Below are 16,927 nucleotides of genomic sequence, written 5' to 3'. Positions count from 1 at the left end.
GTACTTGTGAAGCACTTGAAATATGGCTAGTCCACATTCACAACTGTAAAATATGCACTAAACTTCAAAGACTTAGTATTGTTACCAGAATGGGGACCTGGCCCCGAGCAGATCTGCCTAGGGCCAGCCTGTAGTGTCTGGGTTCTTAATGGGTTCTTAACTTCACGCGGGAAATGTTTCACAAGAGTCCAGGTGAATTTTGGAGGACGTTTATTAAAGCTGGGAACAATGAAACAAGGAAGGGCTGGGGAAATGAGCCTAGGCTGGTCTGCTTGGGCTCACTAAGAAGTCAGAGAAAAGGGGGCTTGGGGACAGGTTCAGGGGGTTTGCCTGGGATGAACTGCCACTGGATTGTGAGCCTCGTGGGGTCCCTTAGAGTTTAGGAGATGCAGGCCTGTGGGGAAAGGGGTTGGTGGGAGATGTGAATGTGCTCCTGGGAAGGAGAGCTCATAATGGATTCTCTGTCTTGAGGCTTTTATTTCTCTCTTGTAGGTGGAAGTCTTATGGGAGGGTTTCAACAGAATGTTCATCAGTTTTCTAGGAGTGCTCCTTCAGGGTCTTGGTCTTCATTGGTTGGTTAGTGTCAGGGCATGGGGGATAGTCATTAGTCATTGCAGCTGGTCCTGGTGTTACCCACCTGGTTTTGCTGCTCTGTGGGTCTGGAGCTGAAATACAACTGAGGCCTAGATGTTATTTCTAGGGAGGTGACTTGCTGTATCTGCTATAAATTGCTCTGTCAGTTTGTTCAGCTGTTTCAGTTTTCCTATTCCACTTGTCCTGGCTTCCTGGACTATCTCATTATGCAAAAGTGATTAAAATATCTCAGTAATTTGTTTTATATTGATTATATGTTTAAGTAGTATTTTGAATATATTGGGTTAAGTGGAATCTATTATTAAAATTAATTCTCATCCGTTTCTTTTTTTTTTTTTTAATCCTCACCCGAGGACATTTTTCCATATTTTGTTCAGATAGAGTTGGAAGGAGGGAGGAAGGGAGGGAGAGAGAGAGAGAAACATCGACGTGAAAGGGACACATCGAGTGGTTGCCACCCACACGACCCAACCAGGGCCAGGGACAAACTGCAACCGAGGTACGTGCCCTTAGCGGAAACCGAACCCGGGTCTTTCTGGACCGCAGGCCGACGCTCTAACCGCTGAGCCAAACCGGCCAGGGCCATCCGTTTCTTTTTTTAGTGGGACTATAAGAAGTATACATATATATGGTTTGTAATATATTTCTATTGGCTAGCACTGCTCTAGAATGAGGTGATATGGAAGTAATCCCAATGTTCTCAAAACTTTCCTCCCAGAAAACTATGGAATAGTCAAACTTTAACTCTAGACAGGTACCTTATAGGTCATCTAGGACAGTATTCACCTCCATCTTAAAAAACAAACAGCCCAGCTAGTGTGGCTCAGTGGTTGAGCATCGACCCATGCACCAAGAGGTTGCCAGTTCGATTCCGGTTCAGGGCACATGCCCAGGTTGTGGACCAAATCCCTAGTGGGGGGCGTGCAGGAGGCGGCCAGTCGATGTTCTCTCTCATCGATGTTTCTATCTCTTTCCCTCTCTCTAAAATCAATAAAGAAAGAAAAATAAAAAATAAAAAACTAAGGCCCTCCAGAGAGGAGCAGGGGTTTGTCAAAGAATACACAGCTATGAAAAGCCTGAGGCTGGACTAGAACCCAGTCTTGCCTCCTTTTTAAGCCAGTCTTTTTCTCACCACACTAGAAAGCAAAGTGGCCCATTCTCTTCCCCTGGGAAGAACTGTTTTGAAAGGGGGTTTGCTCTGGTCCCTTATTGAACATGCATATTTGCTTAACTGAGATTGTGGGAAGGGGCCTGCTTAGAAAGCTCAACAAGCAGTAGAAGGGACAGTAGCCTGGACTGAGGGGTGTGGGTTCTAGGCCTAGTGCTGCCACTAAACAGCTGTTCAGTCTTGGACAAGTCCCTTACCCTTTCTGGGTCTCAGTTTCATCATCTGTCAGATGAAAGGGGTAGTTTTGAAGATCTCTGAGAACTCTCAACAGTGACTATTTTGTTTTATTTTTCATAATAGAAATTTATTGATTAAAAATTTTTTTTAAATATGTTTTTATTGATTTTAGAGAGAGGAGAAGGGAGAGGGAGAGAGAGAAATTTCAACGTGAGAGAGAAATATCCATTGGCTGCCTCCCACATGCACCCTGACCTGGGAAACCTGGGCATCAGGGAAACCTGGGCAAGTGCCCTGACCCGGAATTGAACCAGTGACATTTCAGTGCATGGGACGCTCAACCGATGGAACCACACTGGCCAGGGCTTATTGGTTCTTCTGAAGCAGTGGCATTTTATTATTATTTTTTATCCTCACCGGAGGACATTTTTCCATTTTTTGTTCAGATAGAGTGGGAGGGAGAGAGAGGAAGAGAGAGAGAGAGGGAGAAACATAGACATGAAAGGGACACATTGAGTGGCTGCCTCCCGCATGACTCAGCCAGGGCCGGGGACAAAGTGCAACCAAGGTACGTGCCCTTAGTGGGAACTGAACCCGGGTCTCTTTGGACCGTAGGCCGACACTCTAACCGCTGAGCCAAACCGGCCAGGGCAGCAGTGGCATTTTATGTCTTTGACAGACTCACTGCTGAATTCTATTTCCTACTTCTTTATAGAGCAGGGACTCATTTATATCAATCCTGTAATCACATATCAGCTCTTATAAGGCAGGGACATGATGAAACTTGTCTTTTAGAAAGGGGACTGGCAGCACCAATGGCATGTGTTTATTCGATCTCACTCTCCACAGCACTTACCTTGTGGGCCATTGATAATAATTATGGGTGCCCAGCTGCCCAAGGCCATGACTGTTCATTTCTGTCTTCCCTTCAAGCCTCTTTTAAATCTATTAGCTTATAACTGTTTTAGCACTTCTAGCTGGAGGTCAAAAGAACAAAAGCAGAATGAGCAAAGGAACGTTTTCTATAAGAAAGATAAGGGTGCAGAGTGTACAGTTTCCATTCCATCTTGCTCCACTCGATCTGTAGGCAGAGAGGGACAAAGGGCTAATTTTTATCTTTTTTTTTTTTATCCTCACCCAAGGACATTTTCCCATTTTTTTGTTCAGATAGAGTAGGAGGGAGAGAGAGGAAGAGAGAGATAGAGAGAGAGAGAGAGAAACATCAGCGTGAAAGGGACACATCAAGTGGCCGCCTCCCGCATAACCCAACCAGAGCTGGGCACAGACCGCAACCAAGGTACGTGCCCCCAGCGAGAACTGAACCCGGGTCTCTCTGGACCGCAGGCCGATGCTCCAACCACTGAGACAAACCGGCCAGGGCTGATTTTTATCATTTTAAGTGGAATTTATCTGAGTAGCCAACTAGGTACACAGGTCCAGTCCTTCTGGTCTGAAATACTTTGTAAGGTTAAAAACTATCAATGGAAACTAAGAACAGCCCTAAGCAGGAACTGACCCTCGCTGGTGTTCGTCTCAGCACAGCTGAGCTGGACCGGTGTGCGAAAGGAGTGCCAGGAGAGGGTCCCCAGGAGCGGCTGCCTGGGAAGGAAGTAGCAGGAACCGCAAGAGGGACAAACACTCCCAGATTCACTGAGTTACCATCAAGACTGACTTCCGAAGCCCCTCAGACTAGAGAGGGTTTGTGGGGGAGGTAGTGGGAGAGGAGAGACCTAGTGTGTGTGTTTGTTTTAATCTTTTTCCTAATGTTATTTAATGCTGACAGTGCTCCCTCTTCAACTTTGGGAGTCCTTCACATTAGCTATCAGTCCTGCCACTGGGGCTCCTGTGGCCTTTGGAGGCTCCTGTGCTTTCTTGTATGATAAGGGATGCTGGGCTCTCTTCCCTATTTTCCTGTTCCTTTTTTCCTGGAGCTCTGGTTTCCAATCCAGATGGATTCGCAGTATCACTGCATGCTGCCATTCTCTCCTTTGCCGAAGGCATGCAGGCCTGGTCTTTCTGGTAGGAAATGCTTTTCGAGGTTAATCAATATGATTGGAATGAAGATGCCCTGAGCAGGCCTGGAGGGGCCTGTTGGACTTGGTGAGTGGCTTTGAGGTCCTTGTCCTGGTTAGCATGTTTGTCTCCTGTACTCTCTCTCTGCCATTTGATCTCTTTGGATAGCCCTGATTGCAAACCCAAGGTGTTGGCTGATGAATACCTCCCCTCTGTACCTTCAGGCCTCCAAACTTCCAGCCCCTTGGTGCTCATCAGCAGTGACACCTTGACTCTCAGTTATGCTTTGCCTCCCATAAACTCAATGGCAAGGCTATTTCTTTTCAACCACAGCCACTCTCTAGTCGGTGGAGAAGCTGCCTGTTTTCCTTAATATGTCTTTTAAAAAATGATTGAATCTGGAGCTGGGACAGAAAGTATAGGAAGCCCTTATAGTACAAAAACAAAGCACAGGAGCTCTGGCTGGTTTTGTTTAGTGGTTAGAGCGTCTGCCCATGGACTGAAGGGTCGTGGGTTCAACTCCCAGTCAAGGGCACATACCTGGGTTGCAGGTTTGATTCCCTGCCCTAGTCTGGGTCGTGTGGGAGGCAACTAATTAATGTGTCTCTCTTATATCAATGTTTTTCTCTTTCTCTCCCTCTCTTCCTTCCACTCTATCTAAAAATCAGTGGAAAAACATCCTTGGGTGAGGATTAACAAACAAACAAACAAACAAAAAGCACAGGAGCCTCTAAAGATCATGGGGCCATGAAGGATTCCCAGTGGTGGATTCAATTTTCTTTTTAATTGATTTTTTAGAGAGAGGGAGAGAGAGAAACATGAATCGGCTGCCTCCTGTGTGCCTCCTACTGGGGATTGAGCCTGCAACCCTGGGCATGTGCCCTGACTGGGTATGGAACTGGCAACCTCTCAGTGCATAGATGACACTCAACTGAGCCACACCGGTCAGGGCTCAATTCAGTGTTTTAATATGGCTCCTGGGCTCAAAGTTTACAAAAAATTTTAGTGGCTTAGAATAGGGTCTGAAATCTTTACCTGGACCTCAAGAGCAGGTTCTTAGGCTTAATTCCTTGTGAACCATCTTCTTCCCATTGCAGGAACACCACAGTGGTGCTGGAGAGTGGGAGGCGTGCCCACGAGGCCATTTACCTGGGGTTGCCCTTCTGCGGATGGCCCTGAGTTTGTCCACCTGAGATGTCTTAGAAGGCATGGAGTGTTGGCCGGGAGAGTGAAACAGCAAAGGAATCCTTTGGTGGCAACTGGAGAAGAGTAGCCCTGCATTCACCAGGGACCAGGGCGATGCCCGCTTCTTGGACCTATCCATCTTTCCTGGATGGTCATTCAGTGTCTCTCAAATTGGTTAATTGGAGGAGTTTTCACAAAGGGACGATTTATAAAGGTGTGGACTGGAGGGAGGGGAACCGAAAGGGAAGCCTTGGTACTTGGGGCAGACTGGGCCTGAGGGAACAAGGGGAAAGCGTGGTTACTGGAATCCAGAGGGGGAGAGAAGGGAAGGAGGGAGGGAGGAAGGGAGGGAGAGAGAGAGAGTGCTTGAACGTGCACAAGCTGTGCGGAGAGGCACCATATGGAGCTGCCACCATATGGCTGGCACAGGGAGGGAGCAGGAAGTAGAAACTCATGCTTCGTTGGCCTCCTGCCTTCTGCTCTCCTGCCCAGCTCCCTGGTGGCCAAATCCAGCCGGAGGACAAAGGACAAGGCAGCCCATTAATGCTGTCCTACAGGCCATCTTCCTGGGGCACAGAGCAAGGTGGAAAAGGGTGGAGAGTGGATCTTAAGGGCCAGCAGAAGATTCCAGCACAGTGGAGTAGAGAAAAAATCTGGAGGGTGTGTGTGAAAGCAGTCCCGAGCAGATCCTAGTCCCGAGCAGATCTACACATGTGCAGGTAATACGTTCAAGCACTCCTGCTTTGGGGTGAGGATTGTGACTTGTGTCCACAATCCCCTTATGCATAATGTGAGTCATCAAGGTCCTCAGTCCCCAAATGTTCTTCCCCACCCCTAAACCTCAAATACCTCCTCCACTCACAGGCTGATGCCTGGAGTTCTCCCATTTTAACTTTTCTCTTTGAACTAAAGGGTTCTGTTAACTGTGGACTCTCTTTGTCATTCATGACCCTACAAGTAAGGAAGAAAGGAAATGAACACTTCCTCAGTCCCTCCTCTGTGCCTGCACCATGTGCAAGAGTTTTGACTGACAAAATCACTTAAGTCACACCACGGCCTTATAAGACAAGTTTTACTGCCTGCATTTCACACGAGGAAAATGGGGCATAGTGGTGGGGAATAAGTCGGCCCATATTCAGAGCCCCGGTTTAAATATTTTTATAACCTGCTTAGTTCCAGGCCCAGGTACTTCGTCACCCCATGATTCCCAAACTTCAGAGTGCTTCAGGTCAGCTGAGAAGCTTGTGAACCAGGTGGGTTCTTTATCTGAGAGCAGGTTGTAATGTGAGAAGAGGGGGAAAGTCATCCCAAAGATGAGAAAAGAACACAGTGGAGGCAAGGATGGTGGCAGTCTGCTTGGGGTGCTATAACAAAATCCCACAGACAGGGCTGCTTATGCAACAGACATGGATTTCTCAGTTCTGGAGGTGGGGAAGTTGGAGATCAAGGTGCTGGCAGATTTGTTTTCTGGGGAGGAGCCTCTTCCTGGGTTGCACAGGGCCACCTTCTTGCTGTGTCCTCACATGGCAGAAAGAGAAGGCTCTGGTCTCTTTTTCCTATAAGGGTACCAGTCCTACCATGGGGGTACCACCCACATGACCTCATCTAAACCTAATTACCCCCCAAAGGCCCCACTTCTAAATGCCATCCTACTGTGGGTTAACATCACATGTGAATTTTGGGGTGGACACAAACATTTAGTCCATAGCAGATAGGAACCTTGAAGACTCTTGCTAGGTGGGTCTACACTGCTCTTCTGGGTGATGACGCCCTCCCCAAACCCCCAGGAAGGGCTCCAATGTAACTGCCTTCTGTTTCCCTTCCCCTGACTCCAACTGAACCCCAACATTCAGTCTTCTAGCCTCACTGGATCTCAAAGAAAGCATGAATGCTCTCAATAGTGACATATTTGAACTCAAATAGTGACATATTTGAAATATTTGATGGTATAGCGTTAATTCCATGGTTTTTTTTTTTTTTTTTAATCCTCACCCGAGGACATTTTTGCATTTTTTGTTCAGACAGAGCGGGAGGGAGAGAGAGGAAGAGAGAGAGAGAGAGAAACATCGATGTGAAGGGACACATCGAGTGGTTGCCACCCGCACGACCAACCAGGGCCAGGGACAAACTGCAACCGAGGTACGTGCCCTCAGCGGGAACTGAACCCGGGTCTCTCTGTACCGCAGGCCGACGCTCTAACTGCTGAGCCAAACCGGCCAGGGCTCCATGGGTTTTATAGACAAAATGTCCTGGGTTCGAAATAGACTCATGATCTATGTGATCTTGCCACGTACTCTGAAATTCAATTTTGTTATCTGTAAAATGGAGTAACACTATTCACCATGTAAAACTTAATAGCATAATGTTAGGAACCATGATGGACTTAGAGTGAATATAAAAAACTGTCTAGAAGTCTGCCTCCTGATTCCCAGGCCTGGATTTCTGCCTGTGATACTCTATTTCCTTCAGTGCAAAATGTGACATTTATTAAATGTTCAGTGTGCAGGGGTCCTTACACTGCACATAGATAGCCTGCAATCCTAACCTCTGGGTCAGAGGGTTGGTTTGTACACACGAGAAAACACACAAAGACAAATAAAAAGGAAATAAAGACATGGGGGTGTGATGTGAAGGGGAGTGGCTAGGATTTACTCTTCTGAAGCTACCCTAGAACTTGGAAGTGCTAGGGGAACTGGAAGATTCTCCCTGGGAGTGTTTCACCAGAGGCTGGTCCTCAGCCTGTTAGCCACTGGGCTGGAGCGCCCTCTAGTGGTGCTCTCTTGAGTCTGTGGGTTTCACTTTGTAAATGTTTCTTTTTTAATGTTCTTTTGACAGTTGGTCAGGAAAAGTTTTACTGGGAGTTTCTTGCCAGGTGATATTCTAGGCACTGGGGATATAGCAGTATTGAAAATTCCTGCAATGTTCTTTCATTAAACTAACTGAATACCTGGTTAGTAACTTAGATTTGGATCCCTGAAGCATAGGATTTACTCTCTCTTATGTATTGTCAAAGTGAATTTTTAAAAATTAACATGCAGCCCTGGCTGGTTTGGCTCAGTGGTTAGAGCGTCGGCTTGCAGTCTGGAGCGGCCTGGGTTCAATTCTTGCTAGGGGCACGTAGCTCAGTTGCAGTTTGTCCCTAGCCCTGGTTGGGGTTGTGCGGGAGGCAGCCACTCGATGTGTCCCTTTCATGTCGATGTCTCTCTCTCTCTCTTCCTCTCTCTCCCTCCCACTCTATCTGAACAACAACAAAAAAAAAGGAAAAATGTCTTCTAGTGAGGATAAACAAATAAATACATAAATAAAAATTAGCATGCATACAGCCCCCCCCCCAAATGAAACCAGAGCATCATGTAATATTGATGAAAATTTGAGGAATGATGTTTTTAGCTCAGTTTTGTGACTTGCCATTGTATCTTAGTACTCCCCCGTCCCTTTTTTAATTCTCACCCAAGGACATGCTTATTGATTTTAGAGAGAGGGTAAGAGAGAGAGAGAAAGAGAGAGCCACATCAATGTGAGAGAGAAATATCAATCAGTTGCCTTCCTGTACGCCCCAACTGGGGATCAAATCTGCAGTCTTTCGGTGTATGGGACGATGCTCCAATCAACCAAGCCACACTGGCCAGGACTGTACTTCTTTCCTTTATTATAGATTATGCTTCTGATTTTCATATGCTTTTTAGGTTTGTCCATGAATGCATCTACCACTTCCAGGGATTCCTCTAGTTCTGCACTAATATAGTAGCCACTAGTCACACAGGACTATTAAATTGATTAAAATTAAATAAGACTGGAACTTCAGTTGTACTATTAACATTTCCAGTGCTCAATACCCACTGGTGGCTATCTTTTTTAAATATGTTTTTTTCCTTTATTGATTTGAGAGAGAGAGGAAGGGAGAGAGAGAGAGAGAGAGAGAGAGAGAGAGAGAGAAGCATCAATGAGAGAGAACATCGATTGGTTGCCTTCTGCATGCCCCTGGGGACTGGGCCCACAATCTGGGCATTTGCCCCTATCAGGAATCGAACCGGCAACCTCTTGGTGCATGGGTCGATGCTCAAACAGTGAGCCACGCCAGCCAGGCTGGTGGTTATCTTATTGGACAGCACAGGTATATACTTCTATCACAGAAGGTTCTACTGAACAACAGTGCTGTGGTGGGAATCCAGCTCTGGGAGTGTTACATTATGTTAGCGTGCAGGTGTAATCCAGTCACGCTTTTCTCTTGCCCTCTACTGCAGTTTAGAAACTGGCCTCCAGCTGGTACCAGAAGGAAAACAGAGGGCGTGTGAGCAGGAAGATCTAACTTCTCCTATTTGCTGACTCCATGGGGAGAGGTGCCCACCTTTTCTGTTCTTTGGCCCATTTGATCATCCAAATGTGCATCAGGCCAACAGAGGGAGCTGGTTCCCAGACCACTCAGCCCTCTGGTTGCTTCTTCCTGGGAAATTTTGGTTGCCAAAACTTTGCCTCTCTGCCCTCTTTGTCCTGGGTTGCCAGCTCTGCTCTTGCCCTCTGCCCTTTCTAGTTCCAACTTTGGGCTAAAAGAGACTTGGGGTGGGGGTCTTCTTATTGATGATTTATACACAGGGAAGCATTTTATTTCCTCCTGTGAGAGAGCAAGTGGGCAATGAATGTGAGGATGTCTGAAAAGTTGAAAGTCTTCGCTTTTTGAGTCATTACCATTTTCTCTGCTTCAGCAGCAAAAAAAGCTGGACTAGCATACTGAACCATAGGCTTTTCCCATTTCTGCTGCTAAGTAGATCGGTGACTTTGGGCAAATCATTTTCCTCACCCCTAGGTCTCAGTTTCTTTCTTTTTTTTAATCCTCACTCGAGGACATTTTTCCATTTTTTGTTCAGATAGAGCGGGAGGGAGAGAGAGGAAGAGAAAGAGAGAGAGAAACAGCGATGCGAAAGGGACACATCGAGTGGCTGCCACCCACATGACCAACCAGGGCCGGGGACAAACTGCAACCGAGGTCCACGCCCCTAGCAGGAACTGAACCCGGGTCTCTCCGGACCGCGGGCTGACACTCTAACCGCTGAGCCAAACTGGCCAGGGCAGGCCTCAGTTTCTTTACATGTGGTGAGGGATGTAGGATACAAGGCAAATTTAAAAAGAAAAAAGAAAGAAATAAAGAGCATGCAGAATGGAAAGGAAGAAACAAAACTGTCCCTACTTGCAGATGACATGATTGTCTTTTAAAAAGTTCCCAAAGAATTTATAATAAAAACTATATAAGTTCTGTAAGGTCACAGGATACAAAATCAACACACAAAGTTAATCACATTTCTATATGATAACAGCAAACAGGTAAGAACTGTAATTTAAAATGCTCTACCATTTATAATTGTTACAAAGAAAATGAGCCCTGGCCGGTTTGGCTCAGCAGTTAGAGCATCGGCCTGCGGACCAGAGAATCCCGGGTTCCGTTCCCGCTAGGGGCATGTACCTCGGTTGCGGTTTGTCCCCGGCCCCAGTTGGGGTCATGTGGGCTGTGACCACTTGATATTTCTCTCTCTCTCTTCCCCCCTCTCTCCCTCCTGCTTTATCTAAAGATAAATGCAAAAATGTCCTCTGGTGAGGGTAAAATTAAAAAAGAAAAAAAATGAAATACCTAGGTGTAAACTTAAAACATGCACAAGATTTGCATGCTAAAAGTTATAAAATGCTAATGAAACAAATAGGAAAAAGACCTAACCCTGGCTCGTTTGGCTCAGTGTGTAGAGCATCGGCCAGTGGACTGAAGGGTCAAGCTTTTGGTTCCCCATCAAGGGCATGTGCCTGGGTTGCAGGTTCAATCCCTGGCCCTGGTCCTGCGGGAGGCAACCAATTGATGTGTCTCTCTCACATCGATATTTCTTTCTCTCTCTCCCTCCCTTCTTTCCACTCTATCTAAAACTCAATGGAGAAATATTTTCGGGTGAGGATTAACAACAATAACGTCTAAATAAATAGAGAGATATATTGTGGGCATGGGTTGGAAGACTCAACCCAGCAGAAATGTCAATTCTTCTCAAATTCATCTATAAGTTTAATATACTTTCTGTCAAAATCCCGGCAAGGTATTTTTTGTAGACATAGAGAAGATTATTCTAAGATTTAGGTAGAAAAGCGCAGGGTCTAGAATAATTACAACAATCTTGAAAAAAAAAAAAAGAATAAAGTGTGAAGAATTACTGGACTCTATTAAGATAAAACAGGAGACCAGGATGAAAGAAAGAGGGGTCAAACCCTGGTCATCCCTTTCCTGAGAGAATAGAGATGGACCCTCAGGAGGCTTCTCTTCACCTGATAGTTAAAGCTGTGATGACCACGAGTACCCTACAGGGCCATGGGGGACACAGGAAGTCCTGTTTCCCAGAGAAAATCCCTCCTCCTCTTTGAACTCCTTCATGAATAGCAGGGACTTGAGTGAGAGGAGCACACGGTGCTTGGGAGGGAGAATCTGAAATGCTACTGGTTTCTTGGGGTGTCTCGTGGGGAAGTCACATGTTCTAATTCTTTCCCCAGGTGCACCTGTGATTTGAAGGCAGACTGGTGTCTTCTCGTTCCTGGTTAATAGTTGTTCGCTAGCCTGATCCTTAACATACCATTTGCTCGTTTGCCTTCTGTGAACTCTCATTTTAATAGGAGAGAAATGAGGTGTAGAGTCTATTTCAAGTTTAAGTTAAGAGGCAGGATTGAAATCGGAGCTACTTAGAAAAAGTCACATACAAAGGTGAAATCAGGAATTTCAGTGATTGTTAATTTCTAGATATTCTACATGGCTCTTTTCCAAATCTGTCTGTCCTTTTCTCAAAATTTCTCATTTTTCCATTACAGGCTCTATTCTGTTATCTCTTTAGTAAATTTAAACTTCCTGGGTTTGTAATGTCTTTCAGATTAGTCCATCGTTTCTAATTCTTGGGATGTCGATTCTCTGACTCCCTGTGTCTACTCAGCCTTCTTCAGGAGGTTCACTTCTATTTGTGGTTTCTGAGTTTTTATTATGTCCTCATCTTTAGTTAGGACAGTTCTATGTTCAGTGAGAGTGTTCTAGAAGTAAAGCTATTTTGCACTAGTTTTGCTGGGGCCCCAGGATTGAACAGAGCCTAGATTGACTTCTCTGTTAATTTCTTGGTCTAGAATTTTTATTATCATGGGCCAGGTAGTAGAAATTTAGACCCACACAGCATAAACTTGGTTTGGTAATTTCTTATTGGAGAGCCCCCCTACCTCAAACTCTGAGACACAGCAATCTTGCTTCCTGTTTCTCTGGACAGGTGGGAAGAGTTTTTCAAGTCCCTTTTGGGCAGCTTTACACACGGGTCCCAGTTTCTGTCTATACCCAGGCCAGTCCCCACCCCCACCCTGACTGCCCCTGGTGCTCTCTGCTGTGAGTTCCCTCTTTGGTTCTGAAACATGATGATTTCTCTTCCTTTTTTGACCTTGCTCATAGATATAGGTAAATATGTCTATATCCATATCATCTATCTATCTATCTATCTATCTATCTATCTATCTAGTGATATGGTTTATCCACATTTATATATCTGTAGGATTAGGGGACCCATTCCCATTAGTCCGGTCCTACATGTTGTAGGAACATCTGATGCCCTGAGTAATTTATTTAACAAAATAACTTCCAGAATATCAACAATATGTCTTGGAATAATTATAAAATCATCCCAGGATTCTTAATAAGCATAATTTTGTACTTATTTGAGTAATTAAGAGTTTTTGGCTTTTGATTAACTAAACATTTTATTACACTAACATGCTGATTCATTATGGTGAGCGTTTCATCACCTTAAACTTGATATTTCTTGTTGCAAAGGGGTAGGGATATCTTTGTTTTGAAGGTTTTTCACTTGTGTTCTTCCTTTTCCAGGTAACATCTTTTCTCTCTGCAGGGATATAGCTTATACCTCTAATCATAAACTTCACATATACAATTTTTTGTCCCCTTATTCATCAGGAAACAGTTAAAAACTCAAAACTCACTTCCTCCAAAAAGTCTTCCTGGATTAACTCTTGTACGGATCTCACCCCTACATTTATCTAACTTGAATCGGAGCAAATTATTTTGCTTTCATTAACATGAGAGTTGGTGAGTATTCTTATTTTTTAGGCATGTATTTAATAATTTGTAATAACATGGGGCTTGGTTAGGACATTATTGTGTCTTCTACTTTTATGCATATCTCACTATGCCAGGAGGGTGTTCTGTGGGTATTTGGTTATTTTGCAGACAGATCAGATGAACATCTTTGTCCTACCCTTTTATTTTCCTTTTTATTGAATTTATTGGGGTAACACTGGTTAACAAAATTATACAGGTTTCAGGCGACGGTTCGACAACACATCATCTGTACACTGTATTGTGTGTTCACCACCCCAAGCCAAGTCTCCCTTCTTATCCTACCCTTCTCAAGACCTGGTTCCCACCAGCCATCTTGTCTCCAGAAGGCATCAGCAACTCAAGATCTCAGCCGGAGAACTCAGAAGCTTCATCTCTTCCCAGCACCAGCTGCTGAGTCCATTACCCAGAGCGGGGCAGGAAGAGCCTAGGCCTCTTGAGTAGTGATGACAGCAAGCTTGCCCTCCTTTCCCCAGCCAAGCTTTGCTTCGGAGCCAGTGAGGAGACCGGCCCCCAGTCCTGCTGGCATTTCCTCTTCTCATACTCAATGGCTCATTAAAGGGTGGAGGGCTTGGGTGGGGGCCAGGAGAATGGGAACAACTACTGGAATGAAAGGCAGGCGTCAGTGACTCTTTGGTTTCCAGGCTGGAGGCATTTGTAGAGAGGCAGCACTTCGGAAATTGGGAGGCAGAAGAGGTCATAGCAGAATTACACTGGGGGAACTTCTTGCCTGCAGCCTATGGAGAGGACCCAGACACTAGAAGTGGCTAAAAAGACAACCTATGGATCCTATTCCATGGGTCCTATTATGTTTCCCCGGTGATCACAGCTGGTGTCTGTGTACTCTCCCTGCTCCCTGTAAGCCCAGGAATTCCTTACTCCCACCACACCGTCCTGGAATGCTTTCCTGGCCACTGGGGCTCCTTTGGTCTTAAATGGCATCATGACATTGGAATTACTTTCTAATCTGGGGGTGGATGTGAGTCCAGGCTTGTAAGTGGAAAGTAAGGTAAGCCAAACCAACCAACAAAGCACAAGTAGGAAATGAACTCTAAATGATGCTAATGGCTCAGGCAAGACCAGGGTGTATACAGTTGCTGTCATGCCCAGCATGGCATGGGGCTGAGTGAGCCACCTCCACACAGGTCTTCCCTTTGCCGTACTTTCCAAGCTCTCACTTTCTGTTGCCCTACAAGGTCCCTGGTCGGTGCCTCCGTGGTACCTCCACAGACCCCACAGGTTGGGCAGTTTAGCCAGAGGCGCCTAGAGAAGACTCCCCACCAATGTCTGAGCCGTTGCTGGTACTGAAGGTGGCTTCCTTCCACCCTTGAACTTGTCAGCTTTCTCACAGTCCTCACACAAGGCCCCAGAAGGGGGGTGGGCAGCTCACGCCTTGATTTACCACTTCCTTTCCACGCTCAGGCCTCCTCCTTCACCCCAGGGGTAGCTGAGGGAGCAGAGAGGAAGGATGGTTTCTGGAGAAGACCTTCCCAGTGGGGCAGAGATTGTCTGCTGGCCTGAAATTTGGGAAGCAGTGGGGACAGGCAGTGGGGCTGTCAGGAGGGAAGTTTCTGTTTCTTGCCCTCTTTTTTTTTTTTTTCTCTAATGTACTTGGGACACGGGAAAATGGGAGGAAGGGTACAAACAGGAAGGGGAGATTGGAAACAAGCCAAAAAACAGCAACTGTCCATTTGACTTGCTGCATTCCTAACTTTGGACTCATTCTAGTCTGCTCCCAATAACAAAGGAGAGAGGCGGGGTGTCCCTGGCTGTCTCAAAGACTCCAGATAGACTATTCAGACCTGGGTCTCCGGGGAGGGGTCTTGGTTGCAGTGGCTCTAAAGAACTTGTGCAAACTTGACTCATTACACAGAACACAGACTCTTCAAGAGGCCCCCGATTAAACCTATATGTACCTGGCAGGGCTGGTCAACCTCAAACGGGTTCCCTCCTGGTGTACAATGAGTTTGGCATATAAACACCAATGTAGTTGTAAAAGGTTTAACAATCCGAAAACAAGCCTGGTTGAATTAGCAGGTTAGTCTCAGGGGTTCAGATCAATCTTGGGAACCTCCAAGCTTTACAGAATATTTGGGAGCAAGCCCTGCCTTCACCTCTACTGCTGTGGTGTGAAAGCATCTCTAAGTCTGAGTGTGGCTGTGTTCCGATCAAACTTTATGTAGGTACATTGAAATTGGAATTTCATGATTTTCATGTGTCATGAGATACCTTTTTTTTTGATTTTTTAAAAATTATGGTGGTAAGAACACATCACGAAATCTATCCTCTTAAGAAATTTTAAGCGTATGATACATTATTGTCGACAGTAGGTCTTTTAGTTGTTTTTTAACACTTTAAAAAATGTAAAAGCTATTCTTAGTTCTCAGACCATAAAAAATGGATGGTGGGCCAGAATTGGCCCGTGGGCTGTAGGTTGCCAGCCACTAGTCTTGAAAACTCGGTCAAGGGCAGCCAGTTTGGAAGATTTTGTTTCAGTGTTAGTTGCCAAGGAGCAAGGACAATAAGATCTGTGTTTGTGAACCCGAGGCCCCCTCGAGAAGAATCCCTAATCACTTCTGTTCTTTCTCTCTGTCAATAAACCCCGTTTTTTAAAATCCCACATAAAAAGAGTCAATGAAGTTTCACTTTTGTTTAGTATAAAAAAGCAGCAAAAGTATACCAGCTATTTTATCCCAGGCAAAGCAGCACCCGAACAACAGACACTGGGAACCAACAGCCTTGAAGCTGCTCAGGACAGAGTCAAGGTGCCACTTTGCAGAATGCAGCTCCTCAGTCTGTCATGCAGCTCACTGAGGCAGGCAGATGGGTGCTTGCTCAGGAAGGAGACCCGCATTTGGCCTCCACACCTCCGCCAGGGCTTTAGGAAGTTGCAGAACTGGAGGAATCCTCTTGTACACTCAATCCCATCGCCTCTGCTCCCTGCCCTGATGGCTTCCAACATGGCGCCATGATCCTTGAGTTCCTTTTTGGTGCACGTTTCTCAGCTCCTTGGTTCCTTCTCTTTTTTCTTCAAGAAGATAAGGCCATCCATTGCTGTCAGAAAAGCAGGATTTTTTTTTTTAAAGAAGCATTTTCTTTTTCTTTATTGATTTTGGAGAGAGAGGAAGGGAGAGGGAGAGAGAGAGATAGAAACATCCATGAGAAAGAACATCGATGGGCCACCTCCTGCATGCCCCTTCACTGGGATTTGGCCCATAACCTGGGCATGTGCTCTGACCGGGAATCGAACCTCTGACTTCTTGGTGCATGGGTCAACGCTCAACCACTGAGCCACACTGGCTGGGCCAGAAAAGCAGATTTGAACTGGAAATCTCTCTTTATCTTTTCTACTGTGATTTGATGGTTCCTCATCTTCCACTGGTTTCAGAGGGCTGGAATCCTCAAAACACCCACTCAGCTGGTCAGCACCTTGAGCAGATTGGCATTCCTGGGTTCTGTACCACATCAGGGATATTATTAAGAGTCTCTTTGGAAATGATTGGCTGGTTGCCACTCAGTTGCTTGAATTTCCATTGTTTCCCTAAACGATGTACCCATGCAGAGAATCCTAGCTGGCAGCAGGGTGGGAGTGGGCCCATGAGTGCCAGGGGCATGAGCTCCCTGCAACCCCTCAGCTGCTCTTCCACAGGAAGACGTGTTCT

This window comes from Molossus molossus, unplaced genomic scaffold (genome assembly GCF_014108415.1).
Source record: "Molossus molossus isolate mMolMol1 unplaced genomic scaffold, mMolMol1.p scaffold_m16_p_9, whole genome shotgun sequence".
NCBI classification, from domain to species: Eukaryota; Metazoa; Chordata; class Mammalia; order Chiroptera; family Molossidae; genus Molossus; species Molossus molossus.
Note: the sequence above shows the minus strand (reverse complement) of the source record.